This window comes from Crocuta crocuta, unplaced genomic scaffold (assembly GCF_008692635.1).
Source record: "Crocuta crocuta isolate KB4526 unplaced genomic scaffold, BGI_CrCroc_1.0 scaffold192, whole genome shotgun sequence".
NCBI classification, from domain to species: Eukaryota; Metazoa; Chordata; class Mammalia; order Carnivora; family Hyaenidae; genus Crocuta; species Crocuta crocuta.
The window spans coordinates 940,788-953,684 of NW_027528803.1; positions in this window are offsets into that span (position 1 = coordinate 940,788).

The window sequence follows — 12,897 nt, forward strand, 5'->3', positions numbered from 1 at the left end:
TTTAACATTCACCCATTAAAGGACACTTAGTTTGCTTTTATATCTTGGCTATTATAAACAATGCTATGATGAATAAAGGTCTGCATATGTCCTTTAGAATTACTATTTTCTTTTATCCAAATAAATACTTAGCAATGGAATTGTTGGATCAATATGGCACTACTATGTTTAATTTTTTGAGAAAACTTTATACCGTTTTCCAGCTATACCAATTTACATTCCACCAACAGTGCACAAAGATTCCCCTTTGTCCACATTCTTACCAACACTTGCTCTTTCTTGTCTTTGTGATACTTGCCATTTTTACTTGGTGTTAGGTAATATTTTATTGTGGTTTTGATTTGTAGTTCCCTGATGCTTATCGATGCTAAGCATCTTTCCATGTGTGTGTTGGCCATGTATCTGCCCTCTTTGGAAAATGTCTTCTTTGGTAAATGTCTATTCACATCCTCTGTTCATTTTTAACTCAGAATTTTATTATATTGAGATTTAGGGGATTTATATATTAGGGATATTAACCTATTAGATATATTATTTGTAAATATCTTCTCCTATTAAGTAGTTACCTTTTATTTGATAGTTTCCTTTGCTTTGCAAAACCATTTTAGTTTAATACACCTTCATTTGTTTCTTTTTGTTTTGTTGTCCTTGCCTGAGAAGACATATCCAAAAAATATTGCTAAGACCAATGTGAAAGACCTTACTGCCTATGTTTTGTGGTGGGAGTTTTATGGTTTCAGGTCTTATATTTAAGTCTTTAATCCACTTTGAGTGTATTTTTCCATATGGTATAATAAAGTGGTCCAGTTAATTCTTTTGCAGGTAACTGTCCAGTTTTCCCAGCACCATTATTTGAAGAGACTTTCTTTATCCTAGTGTATATTCTTGTCTCCTTTGTTGTAGATTAATTAATCATATAAGCATGGGTTTATTTCTGGAGTTTCTACTCTGTTCTACTGATCTGTATGTCTTTTTTTGTGCTAGTACTTTTTTTTTGTGCTTTGTTGATTACTACAGCTTTGTAATATGGTTTGAAACTAAGAAATGTGACACCTCCATCTTTGTTCTTCCCCAGGTTTAGTTTGGCTATGGAGGACTTTTGTGGTTCCCTACAAACTTTAATATTATTTGTTTTAGTTCTGCGAAAATGTCATTGGTGTTTTGATAGGAATTACATTGAGTCTATAGATAGCTGGATTAGTATGGATATTTTAACAATATTCTTTAAGTCTATGAACACTGTATCTTTCCATTTGTTTGTGTCATCTTCAATTTATTTTATCAGTTTCTTATAGTTTTCTATGTACCTGGTAAAATTTGTTCCTAAGTAAAAATCTGTTGGTAAAGTTTGGTAATTTCTGTTGGTAAAATTCATTTAGTAGAGTTTATCAATTCTTGGTAAAATTTTTTCTAGGCATTTTATTCTCTTTGATGCAGTTGTAAATAGTTTTCTTAATTTTTCTGATAGTTCACTATTATTATATAGGAACGCAAAAGATATTGTTTATTAATTTTTTATCCTGAAAGCTTACTGAATTCATTTATCAGTTTTAATAATTTTGGGGTGGAGTCTTTAGGGCTTTCTATATATTATCATGTCACTTAAAAATAGTCACAGTTTTACTTCTTCCTTTCCAATTTGGGTTACTTTTATTTCTCTTTCTTATTTAATTGCTATGACTAACACTCTAATGCTATGTTAAGTAAAAGTGTGGGGAATGGGTATCCTTGTCTTATTTCTAATTGTAGGGGAAAAGCTTTTAGCTTTTCACCATTGAGAATGTTGTTAGCTATGGGTTTGTTATATATGGCCTTAATTATTTGAGGCCTGTTCCCTCTATAGCCACTTGGTTGAGAGATTTTATCATAAATGGATGTTGAATTTTGTCAAATGCTTTTTTTGGCATCTCTTGAAATAATTATATGGTTTTGTCCTTTGTTTTATTAATGTAGTAAATCACGTTGATTGACTTGTGGATATTGAACCATCCTTGCATCCTTAGAGTTAATTCCACTTGATCATGGTATATGATTTATTTAATGTATTATTAAATTTAGTTTGCTAATGTTTTGTTGAGGATTTTTGTTTTTATGATCATCAGGGATATTGTGTGTGTGTGTGTGTGTGTGTGTATTCAGTGTTTTTGTCTGGTTTAGGTATTAAGGTAATTCGGACCTTGTAGAATGAGTTGGAAAAAATTCTGCCTCATTTTTTTTAAACACTTTGATAAGAATAGATATTAACTCTAACTATTTGGTAGGATTCACCAATGAAGCTGTTTCTGGACTTTGTTGGTTTTTTTTTTTTTTTTTTTTTTGATTACCAGTGTAGTTTCACCACTAGTAATCATTATGTTGTGATTTCCTGTTTCTTCTTGATTCAGTCTTAGAAGATTGTATGTTTCTTGGAATTTATTCCATATTGTTCAACTTGTAGACAAATAGTTTTTACAGTAGTCTTTTATAATTCTTTTTATTTCTATGATATTTGCTATAACTTCTTCTTTTTCATATTTTATTTTATTAATTTGGATCCTCTTTTTAAAAGGAAACTGTTTTGGTGAGTCTTGCTAAAGGTTTCTCAATTTAATTTATCTTTTTCAAGAACCAGCTTTTAGTTTTATTGATCTTTCTTTCTTGTCTATATTTTATTTATTTTTGCTATGATCTTTATTGTTCTCTTTTCTTTGTAATGTTTAGCTGTTTTTATTTTTGTTTTAGTTTGTCCCTAGGTCCTCTAGAGTTAGATTATATTGTTTAATTTGAGATGTTTCTTGTTTCTTGAGGTGGGTTGCTATCACTATAAACTTTCCTCTTAGATTTGTTTTTGCTGCATCCATAGATTTTGGAGCATTATTTTCCATTTTCAATTGTCTTTACATGTTTTTTAGTTTCCTCTTTAATTTCATTGTTCAACCACTGTTTGCTTGGTAGTAGATAGTTTAGTTTCTACTGTTTGTGTGTGTGTGTGTTTTTTACTTTCTTCTTGTAGTTAATTTCTAGTTCATACCATTTTGGTGGTAAAAGATAGTTAATATGATTTCAAACTTTTTATTTTCCTTTTTTTTTCTAGAGGAGAGAGAGAGTGAGCGAGCATGTAGTGCAGAGCCTGATGTGGGGCTTGACACAGGGCTGGATCTCATGACTATGAAATCATGACCTGAATGGATATTAAGAATTGGAATCTTGGGGCACCTGGGTGGCTCAGTCAGTTAAGCCTCTGACTTGGGCTCGGGTCATGATCTCACAGTTGGTGTGTTTGAGCTCCGTGTTGCGCTCTGTGCTTACAGCTAGCTCAGAGCCTGAAGGCTGTTTCAGATTCTGTGTCTCCCTCTCTCTCTGACACTCCCCCACACACGCTGCCTCTCTGTCTCTAAGAAATAAATATTTTAAAAAAATAAAAAAAAGAGTTGGAAGCTTAACTGACTGAGCCACCCAAGTGTCCTTAATTTCAGTCTTTTTAAATTTATTGACACTTGCTTTGTGACCTAACATGTGGTTTATTCAGAAGAATATTCCATGTGTCCTTGAGATAATGTGCATTCTGATGGTTATGGATGGAATGTTCTATATTATCTATTAAGTTCATCTGGTCTAATGTGTCATTCAAACCAAGTATTTCCTTAGTTTTCTGTCTGGATGAGCTACCCATTGATGTAATTGGGATAGTAAAACCCTCTACTATTATCATATTACTGTCAACTTCTCTCGTTGCATTTATTAATATTTGCTTTATATACTAAGGTATGCCTATGTTGGGTGCATAAATACTTACAAGGGTTATATCTTGTGGTATTAACCACCCAGGTTCCCCTTCCTGTTTGTTTTTATAGCTCTTCTCTGTTCCTTTCTTCTTTCCTTGTTCTCTTCCATGTGCTTTGATGGCTTTCTTTAATGTTATGTTTTGCTTTTTGTCTCTTTACTGTTTTGTGCCTCTGTTATAGGTTTTTGGTTTGTGGTTACCATGAGGCTCATATATAACAGCTTGTGTATATAGCAGTCTATTTTAAGCTGGTGGTTGTTTAAGTTTGAATGCATTCCGAAGCACTACATTTTTACTCTCCTCCTTCCATGTCTTATATTTTTGGTGTTATAGTTTACATTTTTTTATTTAGTTTATCTCTTAAGTAATTTTTGTGGATTTAGTGTATTTTACTACTTTTGTCTTTAACACTAATACTAGCTTCAGAAATAGTCGATCCACTACTTTTTTTTTAATATATGTTTGCCTTTATCAGTGAGAATTTGTCTCTGATGCGTTTTCTTATGTCTAGTTATGGCCTATTCTTTTGGCTTAAAAATAGTCCCTTTAATATTTCTTGGTAAGCTTGTTTAGTAGTGATGAACTCCTTTAGCTTTTGCTTGTCTCAGAAACTCTTTATCTTCCCTTCTCTTCTGAATGATAATATTGCCAGGTAAAGTATCCTTGGTTATAATGTTTTTTCCTTTTAGTACTTTATATATATCATGTCACTCTTTGGTGTGCATAGTTTCTGTTGAAAAATCAGCTGATATTCTTATGGGGGGTTTCCTTATATGTAAATAATTGCTTTTCTTTTCTCTCTTTATTTTTAACTTTTGACATGTTAATTATGATGTGTTTTGGTGTCAGTCTTTTGGGCATAACTTATTAGGAACTTAATCTGTGCTTCCTAAGCCTGGATGTCTGTATCCTTCTCTAGGTTAGGGGGGTGTTCAGCTGTTATTTTTTCAAATAAACTTTCTGCCCTTTTCTCTTTCTTCTCCTTCTAGGACCCCTATAAAGCAATCTTAGTATACTTAATATTGTCCTAGAGATCCCTTAATGTATCCTTTCTTTAAAATATGTTTTTTTAAATTTTGTTTTGCTCAGATTGCTTTGGTTTTGTTGCTACCCTGTCTTCCAGATCACTTGTCTGTTTCTGTATCATCTAATTTTCTTTTTTTTTTTTAATATTTTTATTTATTTCTAGGAGAGAGAGAGAGAGAGACAGCGTGAGCTGGGGAGGGTCAGAGAGAGGGAGACACAGACTCTGAAATAGGCTCCAGGCTCTGAGCTGGCAGTCAGCACAGAGCACGACGCGGGGCTCGAACCCACGAACCGCGAGATCATGACCTAAGCAAAAGTCGGACGCTTAACCGACTAAGCCACCCAGGCGCCCCTGTATCATCTAATTTTCTATTTATTCCCTCTATTATAGTTTTTACTTCTGTAATTGTTTCTTTGGCTCTTATTAGTACTTTCTTATGTTTTCTAGCTCTTTGTTGAAGCTCTCACCTTTGTTCATCCAGTCTTCTCTTGAGTTCAGTAGGCACCTCAAAGATTGCTGTTTTAACTATTTATCAGGGAGATTGCTTATACTCATTTTATTTAGTTCTTTTTTTTCTGAGAACTTGTCTTATTCTTTCATTTGGAATGTATCTTTATGTCTCCTCATTTTTGCCTAACTTTCTGTGTTTATTTCTATTTATTAGGCAGTTCAAGTATTTCTCTCAGTTTTGAAGAAATGTACTTCTTTAGCAGATTTCCTGTGAAATCTAGAAATGCAGTCACCCCTGGCCATAGGGCCAAGTGCCCCATGGGATTCCCTGTGTGGGTTGTATGCACTCTCCATTTGTGGTTGGGCCATGTAGTAGATGGTGTGACCTCCAACAGGCTGGCTGTGAAATCTGGACACAGCTGCAGTGGTCATGCTGGTGGGCAAGTTTATTGTCCTGTCGACTGCAGGGCCTGGCTGAAGTGCAGGTTTACGTGAGACTTTCAGTGGAGCATGACCCTTAGTATTAGCAGTCTAGAGAAAAGTTTCAAAATAGCACTGCTGGTGCATGATTGTTAGGGCAGAACAAACTGGTTAAGTGACTCCCACTAGTGTCTCAGTACCTGAGGAGAAGCCTTGTTGCCTCTTGCCTCTCTAGCAGGTGCTCCAAGATTGGTAAGTGGGTCTCCTTCACTTTTTGCATCTGTGGGAGGAAGTGAGTTAGGTTCTTCCTACACCACCATCTTGAACCCTCACTCTTTACTTAAAAAAAAAAAAGTTATTCCCATCTACATTGAATTTGGTTATTATACACCCATTAGTGTGTGCGTGTGTGTGTGTGTGTACACTCTGAATGAAAAGCAAAGTCATCATTTCCAATAAAATGCATAAAAATTCACCAGGATACGAAATGATTTGATAATTTTTTTAAGTTTCTAAGTGTGCTTATGATCAGATTTAGAGAACATACTTTTTCTTTGAGAACATAATTATTTTAAAGGAACAAAGAATATCCAAAAAATGTTTAGGATTTTTTTTATTTGTTGTGACCCAAAATCCTGTCCACAGGCCTGTACTATAAATGGTCATTTGTTCCTGTAGTGTATTATTAAATTATGCCATGGGACAAAGGAGTACTAATAGGCAAACCGGAAATTCCCTCACATGGCTGTATGAGTGTGTAATAGCAGTTTGATTTCCTATTGATAATCAGGATTGGTTGTTTCAGATTTTATGATATAGCTCTACAAAACCATTTCCTAAACCATTCCCTTATTCGTTCTTTGTTAGTCAACTCATCATAGATAATTTTTCAAGTGACTTTATGTTTGAGTTTAATGAGAAATGGCTAATGTAGAGGGAAGAGAGCCTCATGACTTTGAACCATTTTTCCATGTGTCTTCAAGATATGCTCAAACCAGATTCCATTTCTATATTAAATTTCACTAGATAAGTACTACTACAAATGTCCATATTTATGGTTTTGTCATTTATATATATTCAAAATACCTCATATTACATGATTACTTAGTGGATTATGTTCAAATATTCAGTCTCTATTACAGCTCGTTAGCAAACCATAAACCATTTTTCAAAGAAAATAGCTATCTATAATAGATGACATGACTTTGCTTTAGTATCTTAAGGGTCAATTTATTCATTCTTCCTTAAGGGGCCCATCAAAATTACCATACAGTATTCTTATCTGTTACAAATACTTTAAATAACACTTGATCTGGAAGGTCATAATACACAAATACCAGACTAATTTTCATAGCAGTCAGAGTTTATTGCAGAGCTCAAGAATATAGCTTGAGCTATATATATATATGTGTATACGATATATATATACGATATATTCAAGTGGGACTTATTCCAGAAATGCTAGGCTGGTTTAACTTTTAGAAATCAATGAGTATAGGGGGAGGGGCAAGATGGCGGAGAAGTAAGGAGCTCCGTACTTGCACTCGCGCCCATACATCACACAGAAAAGATCTGAAGCCATTGGAAACCTTACAAAACCTGAGAGATTGGGAGACAAAGGACGCAGAATCCACTGAGANGCTGTCATTGGGCTGTGTGCTGAGAACACTGAGCCTGCTTAGGATTCTCTATCTCTCCCTATCTCTCCCTCTCTCTCTACTCCTCCCCCCACTCTCTCTCTCAAAATAAATAAATAAACATTAAAAAGAAAGCAATTAGTGTAATATAGCTTATCATTAGAATAAAGGAGGAAAACTAGATGATCATCACAATAGATGAAAAATGTTGACAGATTTAAATATTCATAATATTAAAAATTTCACAAGACTAGAAATAGGAGAAACTTTTCTTTATATGAAAATTATCTATGAAAAATATATAGTTAAAATCATATTTACTGAAATATAGAACATTATCTTCCCAGATCAAGAAATCAGTAAGGTAATAATGTCCTCTTATCACTTCTATCCAATACTTCAGTGGAAGTCCCAGTTACTCCAATCCACAGAAAAGAAATAAAAGCCATAAAGTTTGGAAAAGCAAAGTTAAAACTTTCAATATTTTCAAGTTATTGACTGGCATGTAGGAAATTGTAATGAAAACTAAAAAATTTTTTTAAATGTTTTATTTATTTCTGAGAGAGAGAGAGACAGCATGAGCAGGGGAGGTTCAGAGAGAGAAGGAAATACAGAATCTGAAACAGGCTCCAGGCTCTGAGCTAGCTGTCAGCACAGAGCCCGATGCAGGGCTCAAACCCACAAACCGTGAGATCATGACCTGAGCCGAAGTCCGGGGCTTAATCGACTGAGCCACCTAGGCGCCCCTTATGATATTTTTTTTAAATACCAAAATTAGTAAATGAATTGAGAAAGTATAGCTTATATACATATATATAATCAATGTTATGTCTATGTTTGAGAATAATTATAAATAATCAACATGTTTTCTAATAAATAAAAAATTAAATTTATAAATACTATGTATAGTAGCTTAAAGTAAAATAAAATAATATGGAATATACTTTATCAAAAAAGTACAATGCCTACATACCAGAAACTGCAAAATATTGCACAAAAAAATCAGATAAATGGAGAAATGCATACCATTTTTATAAATTAGCTTAATATTATTGAAATGTAAATCATCTAAACATTGATCTGTAAATTCACTGGAATTGCAATTCAATTTTCAATAGGCATTTAATAAATGTTCCAAGCTAATTCTATATTTTATAAAATTTCAAATAATTTATAAGAGCCAAAATTTTTCTGAATAATGACACATTTGAACTTATTACCTCAGAATTTTGCTCACATTAGAATTTGTGTATTCACTGAAGTTGCTGCATTTACTGGTTTGCTTAAAGTAATTTGTATTATTCTTTATTTGTTCTTCTGCATCCTATACATTCTATAATTCCATCCACTAAATCTCTATAATGAAAGCTTTTTATGTATCTATCTATTTTTTTTTCCTGTTAGCCAAGTATATTTGAGTTATTAATGAGTATACTTTCATCAATTTATTTGTCCTGTGATTATGTATTACTTTTTCTAGTTGTTTGAGTCTTTATTTAATTTCATACATATGTCATATAAATATATAAATTACATATATGGTACATGTATACATATATATGAAATCTCAAGGAAAAGTAAACTACGTTTTTTTTTTGGCTTCCCCTCCCCCCCCCAGTAGTGCACATTCTTCCTTTTGTGTATCACTGTGAAATGAGGAATTTACAGTTTTAATACATTTGAGATCACTTTTGGAAAATTCAGCTCATAATTCTCATGCTATCATTCCAAAAAGCTGAGGTTCTTATCAAGTTACTGGTTGAACAGTGAAGGAATTTAATTTATTCTTAGAGAATCAGAATTTAATCAGTGTATGAATGTTCAAGATTTCACAAATTCTTTACTTTTAACAACTCACTGCTGCTTACTGAGTAAAATTCTCGTGTGTGGAAAGGGTGTTTTATAGAACTAAGAACTAAGTAAGTAATGTTGCATCTCAGATTATTCTTAATTCTAATCTGTTTTTTCACTTACATACACTATCATTAAATAATTTTTCAATTTCCTCCTAACCCTTGAAGTCTTTGTCAGGGTGACTGTTCTGCCATTTGAATCAGACGACGTACTTGTCTCTAGGTTTGGATATTACTTGGTTCTAAATTTTGAAATATTTCTCTATCTGGGGTTTAGTTCTTTATTGTCTTCTTTGTATCCATTGCTTTTCAGCTTTCAAACTTTTACTTTCCTGTTTATTGAACAGTCCATATCCAGCTATTAAGAAGTACCTTATTTTATCTTCTAAATGTATTTCATTTCTCTACCATTATATCACTTCCATCACCTGGAAAGGTAACCATCATTTCTGAAGAACATTGTGCACTGTAAACAACTCTCCCTGTATTCAATATTATCTCCATTTTCTATTTTTCACAAGTAAGTATCTAATCATATCATTTCCTTATCAAAATGCTCCAGTAGCTTTCATCACATTCTGAAAAAAGAGAAAAAAAAAAAAAGGAATCCAAAGTTCTTACCTTAGTGTACCTGATTGATCTGGCCCCTAGCCACCTTTTCTTTTTTTCTTTCTTTTTTTAATATTTTTTATTTATTTCGAGGAGAGAGAGAGAGAGACAGTGTGAGCAGGGAAGGGTCAGAGAGAGGGAGACACAGACTCTGAAGCAGGCTCCAGGCTCTGAGCTGGCAGTCAGCACAGAGCCCGATGCGGGGCTCGAAACCACGAACTGCGAGATCATGACCCAAGCGAAAGTCGGACGCTTAACCGACTAAGCCACCCCCCCCCCCCCCCCAGCCACGTTTTCAAACTCACAATTCTCTCCACTATCTTTTCTTTCTCAGAAAATAAAAGTTTTTAAAATGTAGAGAGCTGTGTCATTTTTTTCTGCTCAGGAAGTTAATATGCATTTTCATTTCCCTAGACTTGGAAAGTTCTTCCCTCAAATATTCACATGACTCATTCTTCACTTCATTTATATAATTCTATCAAATTTGCCTCTCAATCACGCCATATAAAATAGAGGTCATACCATTTCACTATATCATTAGCTAACAAATCATCCACTTTAAAAAAAAATTTTCCTTTATTGTACTTTTTATTATCTAGCTGACATTTTATTTTCAATCTGTTTATTCACGTGTGCTCTTCCTATGACATTTTCACACTGACTTGTACTTCATGTTTTGCTTTTCTTTGAATAGGAAGTGAACTCCTGGCATGCTTGGCCAATGTCTCATTTCTTTTGTAATTTCCCTTACATAGTTACCTTTATGTTGCCAAACTCCTCATAGGGCTGAATTTGTGTCCCTTGTTCTTTGATTAAATTTGAAAAGTTGTCCACTTAAACTTCCACTTAATACAGCTTCAGTAAATATTTCTTTAATTAGTTCATGGTTTACATCTCTAGGAACCAACAAATACTTGCTGAATTAAAGTGCATTGAATTTTCCCATTATTAATCATGCTATCAAGGCTTTTATTATATTGTATGGTATCAGAGAATAGTCCTATTTCTGATAGTCTTTTTATGTAAAGTTTCAAAATATTATGGGACATATATTCATGTTTATTAGTAGAGCAGCTATTTTCATTCTTTGTTGATGGCCTAAGAAAACAACTTGGAGAAATGAAGCACTTATACAATATAGAATACGGTAACCACTAGCCCAAGTGGCTATTGAACACTTGAAATGTGTCTAGTCCTAAATGAGAGGTTCAGTAAGTGTAAAATAAACTAGATTTTGAAAGCTTAGTAAGAAGAAAATAATTTAAAATATCTCATTAATAATTTTATATTGATTCCATGTTAAAATTCCCATATCTTTAGATACATTTGTTTAAATAAAAAATGGTTATATTTTATCTGTTTCTCTTTACTTTTTTAAAATATGGCTACTAAAGATTAAAATTATATATGAGACTCCCACTTGCAGTATATTTCTTTCAGATAGAATAGGACTAAATGGAGCTGAAACAGGAGGGCAAGTGGAGGATTGGTTAACATTTTCATAGTGAAATTTGCTAGCATGCTAATTATTTTCACAGCATTTCAAACTCCCTATAATACATAAAAGACATATCTGCTAGTTGTATGGTTACTGGCTCTGTTATTTGGAACTTTCTGGCTACTTTCTATTCCTTGGCTACCTGGAATAATTTTACATAGAAACTGTATTCTATCAAGAACTTTGGTAAGAAAATATATATACAGCATTAAAAGTCTCAGCTCGGTCTTTCAAAATGACCCATCAAATTGAATACAATATATTCAATATGGCAATTCAATAATATATATATATATATAACTTCACTCACATGTCGAATTTAAGAAGCAAAACAGAGGAACATAAGGGAAGGGAAGGAAATAATAAGTTAAAAACAGAGAGGGAGCCAAACCATAAGAGACTCAAATACAGAGAACAAACTGAGGGTTGCTGGAGGAGAAGTGGGTGGGGGAATAGGCTAAATGGTTATGGGCATTAAGGAGGGGCATTTGTTGAGATGAGTACTGAGTTCTATATGAAAGTGATGAATAACTAAATTCTACTCCTGAAACCTATGTTACACTATATGTTAACTAACTTGAATTTAAATTTAAAGAAAAAATGACCTATCAACAAACAGTTAAATGTGGATTGTCCAATGCTGAAACTAAAACATTGAATTGGTAGGGTAGATAATTATTGAGTATATTGAGGCTTCTCTCCTCTGTTCAAATCAGTAGGCTGGTGTGGTGGATGGTGTTGCAGGAAGAGGAATTATACGTGAGATGCAAAACTTAATAGTTGATTAGATGATGAGTAGAGACATGATATACACATTACAATCAGAGACTATACCATATAAAGAACTTTTAAATGGAACTGTGTACCTAAATTTACATTCAGTGTGCTGCTGCTTTTCTAATAACATCTTACAAAGAGGGAGATATGCTGTAGTTACAGGTTCCAAGGAAAGGCTTTGGAGGCCATGGCTGTCTGATGTGGATGTCACCATGTTATTGCATAAGGACTACGAGTAATTATAATCTCTCTCTGTGCATGCAGCTCAAAGGATTTATGATAGGATCAATGCTAAACTTAACTTATGGAATATAAAAGCTTCCCCACTTCTGAATTTCATGGCTATATATAGGAATAATCAACACGATATGGTATAAAAGGTGTTTACAAAGGCTAGACATTCTAGGACTTGTCACCTGTAATATCCTATTAATTCTAGGAATCTTAATTGATGATTCTGGAAAGATCTTGGTTAGCTTTAATTCTTTGCTCTTAGGGAGGTCAAACTTTTGCTAATTATGTCCTTAGGTGGTAAGCTGGCCTTTGGTAAAACTGGACCTTTCTCCTAGAAGCTTGAGAAGAGGGGTTAAACTAACTTGCCTAAGATCCATTTACCCCTTTTGCCTGTAGAACACCATCCCCCAAAGGGGGAAACAGGAAGACAAATTATCTGATTTATTTTCCTCATGGTCTGGAACTTGGTATTAATAACCTAATCATATTTTTCTAGGAGAAAGATATTTATCTCTAAAATGTTCTCAATAGGATGTTCCTGGCCAAGGATAATAGTAAATAGAATCCCACATGGCTTGGATGTTTGAAGAATGTCACATAAGTTATATAGTTCATTGGTATATTGAATG